The sequence below is a fragment of the Choloepus didactylus genome, chromosome 21 (assembly GCF_015220235.1).
Source record: "Choloepus didactylus isolate mChoDid1 chromosome 21, mChoDid1.pri, whole genome shotgun sequence".
NCBI lineage: Eukaryota > Metazoa > Chordata > Mammalia > Pilosa > Megalonychidae > Choloepus > Choloepus didactylus.
The window spans coordinates 44,614,892-44,627,789 of NC_051327.1; the positions used below are offsets into that span (position 1 = coordinate 44,614,892).

The following is a 12,898-nucleotide window of genomic DNA, read 5'->3' on the forward strand; positions in this document are numbered from 1 at the left end:
AACATTATATCATCCATATAACGGACCAGTGTGATGTCTTGTGGGAGGGAGAAACAATCAAGATCCCTGTGGACAATATTATGACATAGGGCTGGAGAGCTGACATACCCCTGAGGTTGCACAGTGAATGTATACTGCTGGTCTTGCCAGCTGAATGCAAACTGTTTCTGCTGGTCCTTACTAACAGCTATTGAGAAAAAAGCATTTTCCAGATCAAGAGCTGCATACCAGGTACCAAGGGATGTGGTGATTTGCTCAAGCAATGATGTCACATCTGGAACAGCAGCTACAATTGGAGTCACCACCTGGTTAAGCGTACGATAATCCACTGTCATCCTTCAAGACCCATCTGTTGGAGGAGGAACTAAGATGGGGGCATAAAGAGGAGTGGAAGCTAAGTAGTCCCCCTGGAACAACTAAAAAAAACCAGAAACAACTAGTAAATAATCCCGAATAACTGCAGGGGGACAGACGTGACTGTCCACTCATCATACACCAACCTGAATTGGGAGGAAGGCCCGAGATCACAGCATAAAATCTGTAAGTAAAAACTGTGGCTCCAAATCGGAAGACCGCTCCCCCCACAGCCTGAGCTACAAAGCCTCATGGTGCCAGAGAGAAGCTTTCTCCCAGCAAGCGAATATAGCTCAGCTGAGCTCCAACTGGGGTTTTAATTAGCGAGCGTGAACTGCTCACTACAAGGTAAGAATCCCTAACAAGTAGACAAAGGCTTTGGGTGACGACTGACCTTGGAGAGCTGGAGGGTTGCCTTGGACTAGCTCTGTTCCTTTATCGACTCAGTGGAGAGAGCTTCGGCCATTTTCAGTTCCCAGTTCTGTGACCCAGACAAGGGTATAGCACAAGCAGAGAGAGACCATTGAAATGCTAATGACCTCCCCCTAGGGCGTCCATCTTCTCTAAGAGGAAAGGGGTGGGGCCCAGCTCTACTACCTGCCTTTCATTCATATCTTACACCAGTCAAGAATTATAGGCTAATCTTTGCATCAGGCTGGGAGCGCCCCTGCACGTCCCAGTGGCCCGGGGCTTCCCTTGAGGGACAATGCGCGCTAGTGACATAGCACAGCCTTCCCTCAGCAGAGGTCCTGGAAGATCACAGCTGAGAAGCGGGGCTGGCTCGGAAAACCCAGTGACATTCCGTCAATGCTAGTGGTTTGTGGGTCAGTGACAGAGAAAATCTGGGGCAAAACTGAAATGAAGGCTTAGACTCTTGCAACAGCCTTGAATCTCCGGGAACACCTGAGAGGTTTGAATATTAAAGTGGCCCTGCCACCCTGACCACCCAGACACAAGTACCACATTCAGGGCGGACAGCTCCAACAACAAACCCAAACTGAGTTCACAAATGCACCCCACAAAAATCATTTCCCCACACACCACAGAGACAGAGTTGAGGAGAACTGACTTGAGGGGTATAGGTGACTCGCAGATGCCATCTGCTGGTTAGCTGGAGAAAGTGTACGCCACCAACTTGTATTTCTGAAAAATTAGATTGGTATTTTTTTTTTTTTTTACAACTTGAAAGAACCCTATCAAGCAAAGCAAATGCCAAGAGGCCAAAAACAACAGAAAATCTTAATGCATATGATAAAACCAGATGATATGGAGAACCCGATCCCAAACATCCAAATCAAAATATCAGAAGAGACACAGTACTTGGCACAATTAATCAAACAATCACAATCGAGGAACAAAAACATGGCACAGGATATAAAAGACATGAAGAAGACCATGGAACAGGATAAAAGGGACATAAAGAAGACCCTAGAAGAGCATAAAGATGAAATTGCAAGATTAAATAAAAAAATAGAAGATCTTATGGAAATAAAAGAAATTGGCCAAATTAAAAAGACTCTGGATACTCATAATACAAGATTAGAGGAAGGTGAACAACAACTCAGTGTCCTAGAGGCCCACAGAGCAGAAAATGAAAGAATAAAAGAAAGAATGGAGAAAAAAATCAGAAAGGATCTCAGGGATACGACAGATAAAATAAAATGTCCAAATTTAAGACTCATTGGTGTCCCAGAAGGGAAAGAGAAGGGTAAAGGTCTAGAAGGAGTATTCAAAGAAACTGTTGGTGAAAACTTCCCAAACCTTTCTACACAATATAAATACACAAAGCATAAATGCCCAGCGAACTCCAAATAGAATAAATCCAAATAAACCCACTCTAAGACATATTCTGATCAGACTCTCAAATACTGAAGAGAAGTTCTGAAAGCAGCAAGAGAAAAGCAATTCACCACATACAAAGGAAACAACATAAGACTAATAGTGACTACTCAGCGGCCACCATGGAGGCGAGAAGGCAGTGGCAAGACATATTTAAAACTCTGAGAGAGAAAAATTTCCAACCAAGAATACTTTACCCAGCAAAACTCTCCTTCAAATTTGAGAGAGCTTAAATTTTTCACAGACAAACAAATGCTGAAAGAGTTTGCCAATAAACGACCTGCGCTACTTCAGATACTAAAGGGAGCCCTACCGACAGAGAAACAAAGAAAGGAGAAAGAGATACAGGGAATTTTAACAGACATATATAGAACCTTACATCCCCAATCACCAGGACACTCATTTTTCTCTAGTGATCACGGATCTTTCTCCAGAATGGATCATGTGCTGGGACATAAAACAAGCCTCAATAAATAAAAAAACAAACAAACAAACAAAAAAAAAACTGAACACATTCAAAGTACAATCTCTGACCACAATGGAATACAAATAGAAGTCAATAATTTTTGAGTTGTAACTCCACTATTTACTTCCTACATGATATAAAATACACAAACTCTAATGACAAATCAGTAGTTTTGAACTCAATGTAAAATATGTAATTTTTGACAAGAACTATATAAAAGTGGGGGAATGGAGGAGTATAGGTACATAGTTTATGTATCCTATTGACATTAAGTTGGTATCAAAGAAAAAAAAGATTGATATGGATTTAAGAGTTTAATTTTAAGCCCCACAGTAAACACAAAGAAATTATCAGAGAATATGACCATAGAGAGGAAAAGTAGAGTATGGATTAAGAGAAATGGAGGAAGGGGCAATGGGGAGTTAAGAAATGAGTGTAGGGTTGCTGTTTGAGGTGAAGGGAAATTTCTAGTAATGGATGGTGGGAAGGTGATAGCTTTACAACATTCTAAATGTGATTAGTCCCACTAATGGAAGGCTAGGGAGGGGGTGGAATGGGAAGATTTAGGCTGTATATATGTTTCCACAATTGAGGGAAAAAAAAAAAAAAGGGACAGTCTAAATAGATGACAATTGAATGCCAAGGATGACCCTGGATGGGATCTGAGGATGGAGGACAGGAGGCTCAAAGGGACACAGTTGAGACATAAGGGAAAGGAAATATAGAATGTAAACTTTGTATCATTGTTGAATCTCTTGTACTTCTTAGCTGCGCTTAATGGGATTGCATAAAAGAATGTTCTTGTTCATGGGAATTGCATATGTGAATTATAGTGTTTGTTCAAGGATGTGTGCAGCTAGCTCTCATATGTTCAGAAGACAGAGCAATAGATGATGGATGATAGATAGGGAGGGAGGGAGGGAGGGAGGAAGGCAGGGAAAGAAATAGTGGTGTGACAGCATGTTAAAGTTAGTGGATAGGGGTATCGGGGGAGGGCGGTCAGGGAATGCTGGAGTTCTGTGTATGGGGTTTGTATTGTTTTTGCAACTGTTCCTATAACTTTGAATTTATTTCAAAATAAAATGTAAAAAAAAAAAAAAATCACTGGTGTTTCCATGCATTACTATTGAACAATCTGATAAGGAAATCAAGAAATATATTCCATTTACAATAGCAACTAAAAGAATCAAATATCTAGGAATAAATTTAACCAAGGAGGTAAAGGACTTGTACATGGAAAACTACAAAACACTGCTATGAGCCATTAAAAGAAGACCTAAATAACCGGAAGACTAAATAATGTTAAGATGTCAATTCTACCCAAAGTAATTTACAGATCCAATACAAACCCAATCAAAATTCCAACAGCCTTCTTTGAAGAAATGGAAAAGCCAATCATCACATTCATATGTAAGGGTAAGGGATCCCAAATAATCAAAAACATCTTGAAAAATAACAAAATTGGAAGATGCACTTCTTGATTGTAAAAGTTATTAACAAGCTGCAGTAATCAAATCATTGTAGTAGTGCCACAAGGACAGACCAATGGAAGTGAGAGTTCAGAAATAAACCCACACACTATGGCTTAATAATTATTTACAAAGGTGCCAAGTCTACTCACTGGGGAAAGAATAGTTTCATCAACAAATGATCCACATGGAAAAGAATGGAAATGAACCCCTACTTGAAAAAACTTAATTCAAAATGGATCAAAGACCTATAAACTCTTGGAAGAAAATAAAGGGAAACAACTTCGGGGCTTTATATTAGGCGATGGATACTTAGACTTTACACTGAAAGCCCGAACAACAAAAGAAAAATGAAATAAACTGGACTTCATTAAAATGAAGAACTTTTGTGCATCTAAGGACATTACCAAGAAAGTAAAAGGACAACCAACAGAATGGGAGAAAATACTTGGAAACCATATCCCTGATAAGGGTTTAATATCCATAATATATAAAGAACTTCTATAACTCAACAATAAAAAGACAAGGAACCCAATAAAAAATGGACCAAGACTTAAACTGATATTTCTCTGAAGAAGATATATAAATGGCCAATAAGCACTTGAAAAGATGGTCAACATTATTAGCCATTAGAGAAATGCAAATGAAAACTACAATGAGATAGTACCCCACATCCACTAGAATAGCTATTATTTAAAAAAAAAAACAAAAACAAAAACAAAATAATAAGCGCTGCCAAGGATGTTAAAAAAAATAGGAACTTTCATACATTGTTGGTGGGAATGTAAAATGTTATAGCTTCTGTGGAAAACAGTTTGGCAGTTCTACAAACAGTTAAACATAGAACTACCATATGACCCAGCTATCCTACTTCTGGGTATCTGTGCAACAGAATTGAAAGCAGGGACTTGAACAGATATTTGTACCACAATGTTCACAGCAGGATTAGTCACAATAGCCAAAAGGTGGAAGCAACCCAAAAGTCTATTAGCAGATGAATGGATAAAAAAACGTGGTATAGACACACTATAGAGTATTACTCAGCTGTAAAAGGGATGTTCTGATGCATGCCACTATATGGATGAACCCTGAAGAAGACATCAATCTTGTTGAATGAAATAAGTGAAACACAAAGGGACAGATATTGCATGATTGCTCCTAAAGCAAATAGCTAGAATATGCAAATACATAGACACAGAGAGTTGAGTACAAGTTGCTGTGACGAGGAGAAGGGAAGGGGAGTGAATGCATAATTGGTGCAGGTTTCTGTTTGGGGTGATGGAAAAGTTCTGGTGATGGATGGTAGTGAGAGTGGCACAATAGAGCAAATGTGATTAATCCTACTGAATTGTACACTATGATGTGGCCAAGATGGGAAAGTTGATGTTGCATGTAAGTTTCTACAATTAAGAAAAAAGAGCAACAAAAGAGATGATGACAATTAAATGCAATCCACGATTCTAGACTAATAATCAAGGAGAACAAGGCCTAAAAAGACTTTACTGGGATCATATGAAAAACTTGGAATATAGACTATGAGCTTTACATCAATGTTAAAGTTTCTGAACTTAATAACTGTACTTAAGGTGGTTACAGAAGTGAATATCCTTGTTCTTAGGAAATACATACATGGAAGTATGTGTTCAAGGAGCATGATGTATATATCGTACTCTCAAATGTTTAGAAAACTGACAGATGATAGATAGATGAATAGAGTGACACATGGATAGAGAATGATACAGCAAAGGTGGCAAAATGTTAAAATTTGTCAATCTGGGTCTATGTTGGAGTTCTCTATACGGGTTTTGTATTATTTTTGCAATTGTCCTGCAAGTGTGAAATTACTTCAAAATAAAAGTTTAAGGAAAGAAATTCCTATCGGCATAAATACAAATAAAACCACATCTAGGCACATCTAACTAAAAATGAAGAGAAAGTCTGAGAGCAGGCCAAGAGAAAAACAACAGGGGAGTACATACAGGGAATGACTATTCGAATGACCACTAACTTCTCATCAAACACAAAGAGACCAGAAGACAATGAAACAATAACTTTAAAGTGCTAAAAGAAAGAAAAACTGTCAATCCAGAATTCTATATCAGAAAATACTGAAAAACACAAAACAAAGCAACTAGAACTAATAAACAAATTCACCAAAGTGGCAGGGTACAAGAACAACATACAAAAATCAATGGTGTTTTTATTTGAAAAGAAATAAAAGGGAAATTTTACGTTGTATATAAGTTATCCCCAGCCACAACAATATTCTTCAAGAATGCAAATATTCTTCAAGAATGAAGGTAATCCTTGACCAAAAGGGGGAAGAGAAATGAAACAAAATATAGTTTCAATGACAGAGATTTCAAATGGAGTCAAGAGGACATTCTGGAGGTTATTCTTATGCATTACACTGATATCCCTTTTCAGTCTTTATTGTATTAGAAGAGTTAAAAGGAAACAGCTGAAACTGTTGAACTGCAACTCAGTAGCCTTGATTCTTGAAAATGATTGTATAACTATGTAGCTTATGTAGTATGACTGTGTGATTGTGAAACCTTTTGGCTTCCACTCCCTTTATCCAGTGTACAGACAGATGAGTAGAAAAATGGGGACAAAAAGTAAATGAATAATAAGGAGAGAAGGGGAGATGAGATATTTTGGGTCTTCTTTTTTACTTTAATTTTTATTCTTATTTTTTTTTTGTCAGTAATGAAAATGTTCAAAAATTAACTGTGGTGATGAATGCACAACTATATAATGGAACTGTGAACAACTGATTGTACACACTCTGGATGACTGTATAGTATGTGACTATATCTCAATAAAATTGAATTAAAAAAAAGAATGAAGGCAAAATAAATATTCTCAAATAAACAAAAACTAGGAGAATTCATCACCAGCAAACCTGCACACATAAAATACTAAAGGAAGTTTTTCTAGCTGAAGGGAAATGATTCCAAATGGAAACTCGGATCTCCAGGAAGCAATGGTAAATATGTGGATAAATATGAAAGATTATCTTTTAACCCCCTTAATTTCTTTAAAGTGCAGATGAGTATTTAAAGCAAAAATTATACCAATGTTTCATGGTGCTTGTAGCAGCTGTAGATATGATCCATGTGACAATACAGCTAAAGGACTGGGATGGGAAAGGCAGCCCTAATGGTGTGGCGTTGTTACATTTTCCATGAAGTGTGTGACATCAACACGAATAGCTTGAAGCACTGAGGATGTATACTGCAATGCTGAAAGCAATCACTAATAAAATAATGCAAGGAACTCGGAGGGCAATGAAAGTGTGCCACATCCGGAGGACTGTGGGTTTCCTGAGTAATATACGTGTGAAAATTGATGGTGCTGTACACTTAAGACCTGGGCATTTCATTTTGTGCAATTTATACCTAAATTAAAAAAAAAAAAAAAATACATGTTTTCTTAAAATAAAAGTGCCTGGCTCAGAGTAATAACTCAGTCAATGTTAGCTCTTATTATTCTGCCAAACCACAGAATGTGAATTTAAGAAACACTGGTCACTGAACATGCTTCTGTCCTTCCTATCTTAAGGTCTTAGCACATGAGCTCACCTCCTGTCTCCCCTGGATTGTGCCTATTTATCCCTCTGCAGAGTCTCAGTATTTCCTCTGGGAAACTTGTCTGACATTCGCTCACCAACAGCCAAGTTGATATATCCGATCATGTGGCTCACAGGACCCTGGCCGTCTAGCAGTTACTTATATCATTAATTATAGCACTTACTTGCCTATTGTCCATTTCCCCCTTGGGACTGTAAGCATCACAAGGGCTTCATAAGGGTCTGGCTTTGTTTTGCTCTCTCCTGATTCTCTACTCAACATGTTGGTGCCACTGGTACCGGGGCAGGGGAATGCAGAGGCAAAATGCTCCAAAAAGGAGGCGGGGCAAGATGGCAGACTGGTGAGCTGTAAGTTTTAGTTACTCCTCCAGGAAAGTAGGTAAAAAGCCAGGAACTGCGTAGACTGGACACCACAGAGCAATCTGTCTTTGGGCATAATTCATACAACACTCATGAAAATGTCGAACTGCTGAGATCAGCGAAATCTAAGCCCAATACAGAAAGCTTCAAAGAATTGCAATTTGGGCACGTCAAGTCAAGAGCAGAACTAAGAGAGCTCTGAGACAAAAGGCAATAATCCAGTGGCTGAGAAAATTCACTAAACACCACAACTTCCCAAGAAAAGGGGGGTGTCCGCTCACAGCCACCATCCTGGTGGACAGGAAACACTCCCGCCCATCGCCAGCCCCATAGCCCAGAGCTGCCCCAGACAACCCAGTGTGACGGAAGTGCTTCAAATAACAGGCACACACCACAAAACTGGGCGTGGACATTAGCCTTCCCTGCAACCTCAGCTGATTGTCCCAGAGCTGGGAAGGTGGAGCAGTGTGAATTAACAAAGCCCCATTCAGCCATCATTTGAGCAGACTGGGAGCCTCCCTACACAGCCCAGCAGCCCAGAACTGCCCTGGGGGGACGGCACTCACCTGTGACATAGCACAGTCATCCCTCAACAGAGGACCCGGGGTGCACGGCCTGGAAGAGGGGCCCACTTGCAAGTCTCAGGAGCCATACGCCAATACCAAAGACTTGTGGGTCAGTGGCAGAGACAAACTGTGGCAGGACTGAACTGAAGGATTAGACTATTGCAGCAGCTTTAAAACTCTAGGATTATCAGGGAGATTTGATTGTTAGGGCCACCCCCCCTCCCTGACTGCCCAGAAACACGCCCCACATACAGGGCAGGCAACACCAACTACACACGCAAGCTTGGTACACCAATTGGGCCCCACAAGACTCACTCCCCCACTCACCAAAAAAAAGGCTAAGCAGGGGAGAACTGGCTTGTGGAGAACAGGTGGCTCGTGGACGCCACCTGCTGGTTAGTTAGAGAAAGTGTACTCCACGAAGCTGTAGATCTGATAAATTAGAGATAAGGACTTCAATAGGTCTACAAATCCTAAAAGAACCCTATCAAGTTCAGCAAATGCCACGAGGCCAAAAACAACAGAAAATTATAAAGCATATGAAAAAACCAGACGATATGGATAACCCAAAGCCCAAGCACCCAAATCAAAAGATCAGAAGAGACACAGCACCTAGAGCAGCTACTCAAAGAACTAAAGATGAACAATGAGACCATAGTACGGGATATGAAGGAAATCAAGAAGACTCTAGAAGAGCATAAAGAAGACATTGCAAGACTAAATAAAAAAATGGATGATCTTATGGAAATTAAAGAAACTGTTGACCAAATTAAAAAGATTCTGGACACTCATAGTACAAGACTAGAGGAAGTTGAACAACGAATCAGTGACCTGGAAGATGACAGAATAGAAAATGAAAGCATAAAAGAAAGAATGGGGAAAAAAATTGAAAAAATCGAAATGGACCTCAGGGATATGATAGATAATATGAAACGTCCAAATATAAGACTCATTGGTGTCCCAGAAGGGGAAGAAAAGGGTAAAGGTCTAGGAAGAGTATTCAAAGAAATTGTTGGGGAAAACTTCCCAAATCTTCAAAACAACATAAATACACAAATCATAAATGCTCAGCAAACTCCAAATAGAATAAATCCAAATAAACCCACTCCGAGACATATACTGATCACACTGTCAAACACAGAAGAGAAGGAGCAAGTTCTGAAAGCAGCAAGAGAAAAGCAATTCACCACATACAAAGGAAACAGCATAAGACTAAGTAGTGACTACTCAGCACCCACCATGGAGGCGAGAAGGCAGTGGCACGATATATTTAAAATTCTGAGTGAGAAAAATTTCCAGCCAAGAATACTTTATCCAGCAAAGCTCTCCTTCAAATTTGAGGGAGAGCTTAAATTTTTCACAGACAAACAAATGCTGAGAGAATTTGCTAACAAGAGACCTGCCCTACTGGAGATACTAAAGGGAGCCCTACAGACAGAGAAACAAAGACAGGACAGAGAGACTTGGAGAAAGGTTCAGTACTAAAGAGATTCGGTATGGGTACAATAAAGGATATTAATAGAGAGAGGGAAAAATATGGCAAACATAAACCAAAGGATAAGATGGCCGATTCAAGAAATGCCTTCACGGTTTTAACGTTGAATGTAAATGGATTAAACTCCCCAATTAAAAGATATAGATTCGCAGAATGGATCAAAAAAAATGAACCATCAATATGTTGCATACAAGAGACTCATCTTAGACACAGGGACACAAAGAAACTGAAAGTGAAAGGATGGAAAAAAATATTTCATGCAAGCCACAGCCAAAAGAAAGCAGGTGTAGCAATATTAATCTCAGATAAAATAGACTTCAAATGCAGGGATGTTTTGAGAGACAAAGAAGGCCACTCCATACTAATAAAAGGGGCAATTCAGCCAGAAGAAATAACAATCGTAAATGTCTATGCACCCAATGAAGGTGCCACAAAATACATGAGAGAAACACTGGAAAAACTAAAGGAAGCAATTGATGTTTCCACAATAATTGTGGGAGACTTCAACACATCACTCTCTCCTATAGATAGATCAACCAGACAGAAGACCAGTAAGGAAACTGAAAACCTAAACAATCTGATAAATGAATTAGATTTAACAGACATATACAGGACATTACATCCCAAATCACCAGGATACACATACTTTTCTAGTGCTCATGGAACTTTCTCCAGAATAGATCATATGCTGGGACATAAAACAAGCCTCAATAAATTTAAAAAGATTGAAATTATTCAAAGCACATTCTCTGACCACAATGGAATACAATTAGAAGTCAATAACCATCAGAGACTTAGAAAATTCACAAATACCTGGAGGTTAAACAACACACTCCTAAACAATCAGTGGGTTAAAGAAGAAATAGCAAGAGAAATTGCTAAATATATAGAGACGAATGAAAATGAGAACACAACATACCAAAACCTATGGGATGCAGCAAAAGCAGTGCTAAGGGGGAAATTTATAGCACTAAACGCATATATTAAAAAGGAAGAAAGAGCCAAAATCAAAGAACTAATGGATCAACTGAAGAAGCTAGAAAATGAACAGCAAACCAATCCTAAACCAAGTAGAAGAAAAGAAATAACAAGCATTAAAGCAGAAATAAATGACATAGAGAACAAAAAAACAATAGAGAGGAGAAATATCACCAAAAGTTGGTTCTTTGAGAAGATCAACAAGATTGACAAGCCCCTAGCTAGACTGACAAAATCAAAAAGAGAGAAGACCCATATAAACAAAATAATGAATGAAAAAGGTGACGTAACTGCAGATCCTGAAGAAATTAAAAAAATTATAAGAGGATATTATGAACAACTGTATGGCAACAAACTGGATAATGTAGAAGAAATGGACAATTTCCTGGAAACATATGAACAACCTAGACTGACCAGAGAAGAAATAGAAGACCTCAACCAACCCATCACAAGCAAAGAGATCCAATCAGTCATCAAAAATCTTCCCACAAATAAATGCCCAGGGCCAGATGGCTTCACAGGGGAATTCTACCAAACTTTCCAGAAAGAACTGACACCAATCTTACTCAAACTCTTTCAAAACATTGAAAAAAATGGAACACTACCTAACTCATTTTATGAAGCTAACATCAATCTAATACCAAAACCAGGCAAAGATGCTACAAAAAAGGAAAACTACCGGCCAATCTCCCTAATAAATATAGATGCAAAAATCCTCAACAAAATACTTGCAAATCGAATCCAAAGACACATTAAAAAAATCATACACCATGACCAAGTGGGGTTCATTCCAGGCATGCAAGGATGGTTCAACATAAGAAAAACAATCAATGTATTACAACACGTTAAAAACTCGAAAGGGGAAAATCAATTGATCATCTCAATAGCTGCTGAAAAAGCATTTGACAAAATCCAACATCCCTTTTTGATAAAAACACTTCAAAAGGTAGGAATTGAAGGAAACTTCCTCAACATGATAAAGAGCGTATATGAAAAACCCACAGCCAGCATAGTACTCAATGGTGAGAGACTGAAAGCCTTCCCTCTAAGATCAGGAACAAGACAAGGATGCCCGCTGTCACCACTGTTATTCAACATTGTGCTGGAAGTGCTAGCCAGGGCAATCCGGCAAGACAAAGAAATAAAAGGCATCCAAATTGGAAAAGAAGAAGTAAAACTGTCATTGTTTGCAGACGATATGATCTTATATCTAGAAAACCCTGAGAAATCGACGATACAGCTACTAGAGCTAATCAACAAATTTAGCAAAGTAGCGGGATACAAGATTAATGCACATAAGTCAGTAATGTTTCTATATGCTAGAAATGAACAAACTGAAGAAACACTCAAGAAAAAGATACCATTTTCAATAGCAACTAAAAAAATCAAGTACCTAGGAATAAACTTAACCAAAGATGTAAAAGACCTATACAAAGAAAACTACATAACTCTACTAAAAGAAATAGAAGGGGACCTTAAAAGATGGAAAAATATTCCATGTTCATGGATAGGAAGGCTAAATGTCATTAAGATGTCAATTCTACCCAAACTCATCTACAGATTCAATGCAATCCCAATCAAAATTCCAACAACCTACTTTGCAGACTTGGAAAAGCTAGTTATCAAATTTATTTGGAAAGGGAAGATGCCTCGAATTGCTAAAGACACTCTAAAAAAGAAAAACGAAGTGGGAGGACTTACACTGCCTGACTTTGAAGCTTATTATAAAGCCACAGTTGCCAAAACAGCATGGTACTGGCACAAAGATAGACATATAGA

General features: G+C 38.7%; 1 protein-coding gene across 1 annotated transcript in view; it reads right to left on the reverse strand.

The window, feature by feature from the left end:
* The window catches only part of NDE1 (nudE neurodevelopment protein 1), a 48,234-nt gene that overhangs the window by 17,951 nt on the left and 17,385 nt on the right, over window positions 1–12,898 (reverse strand). The gene's annotated exons all lie outside the window — the stretch shown is intronic.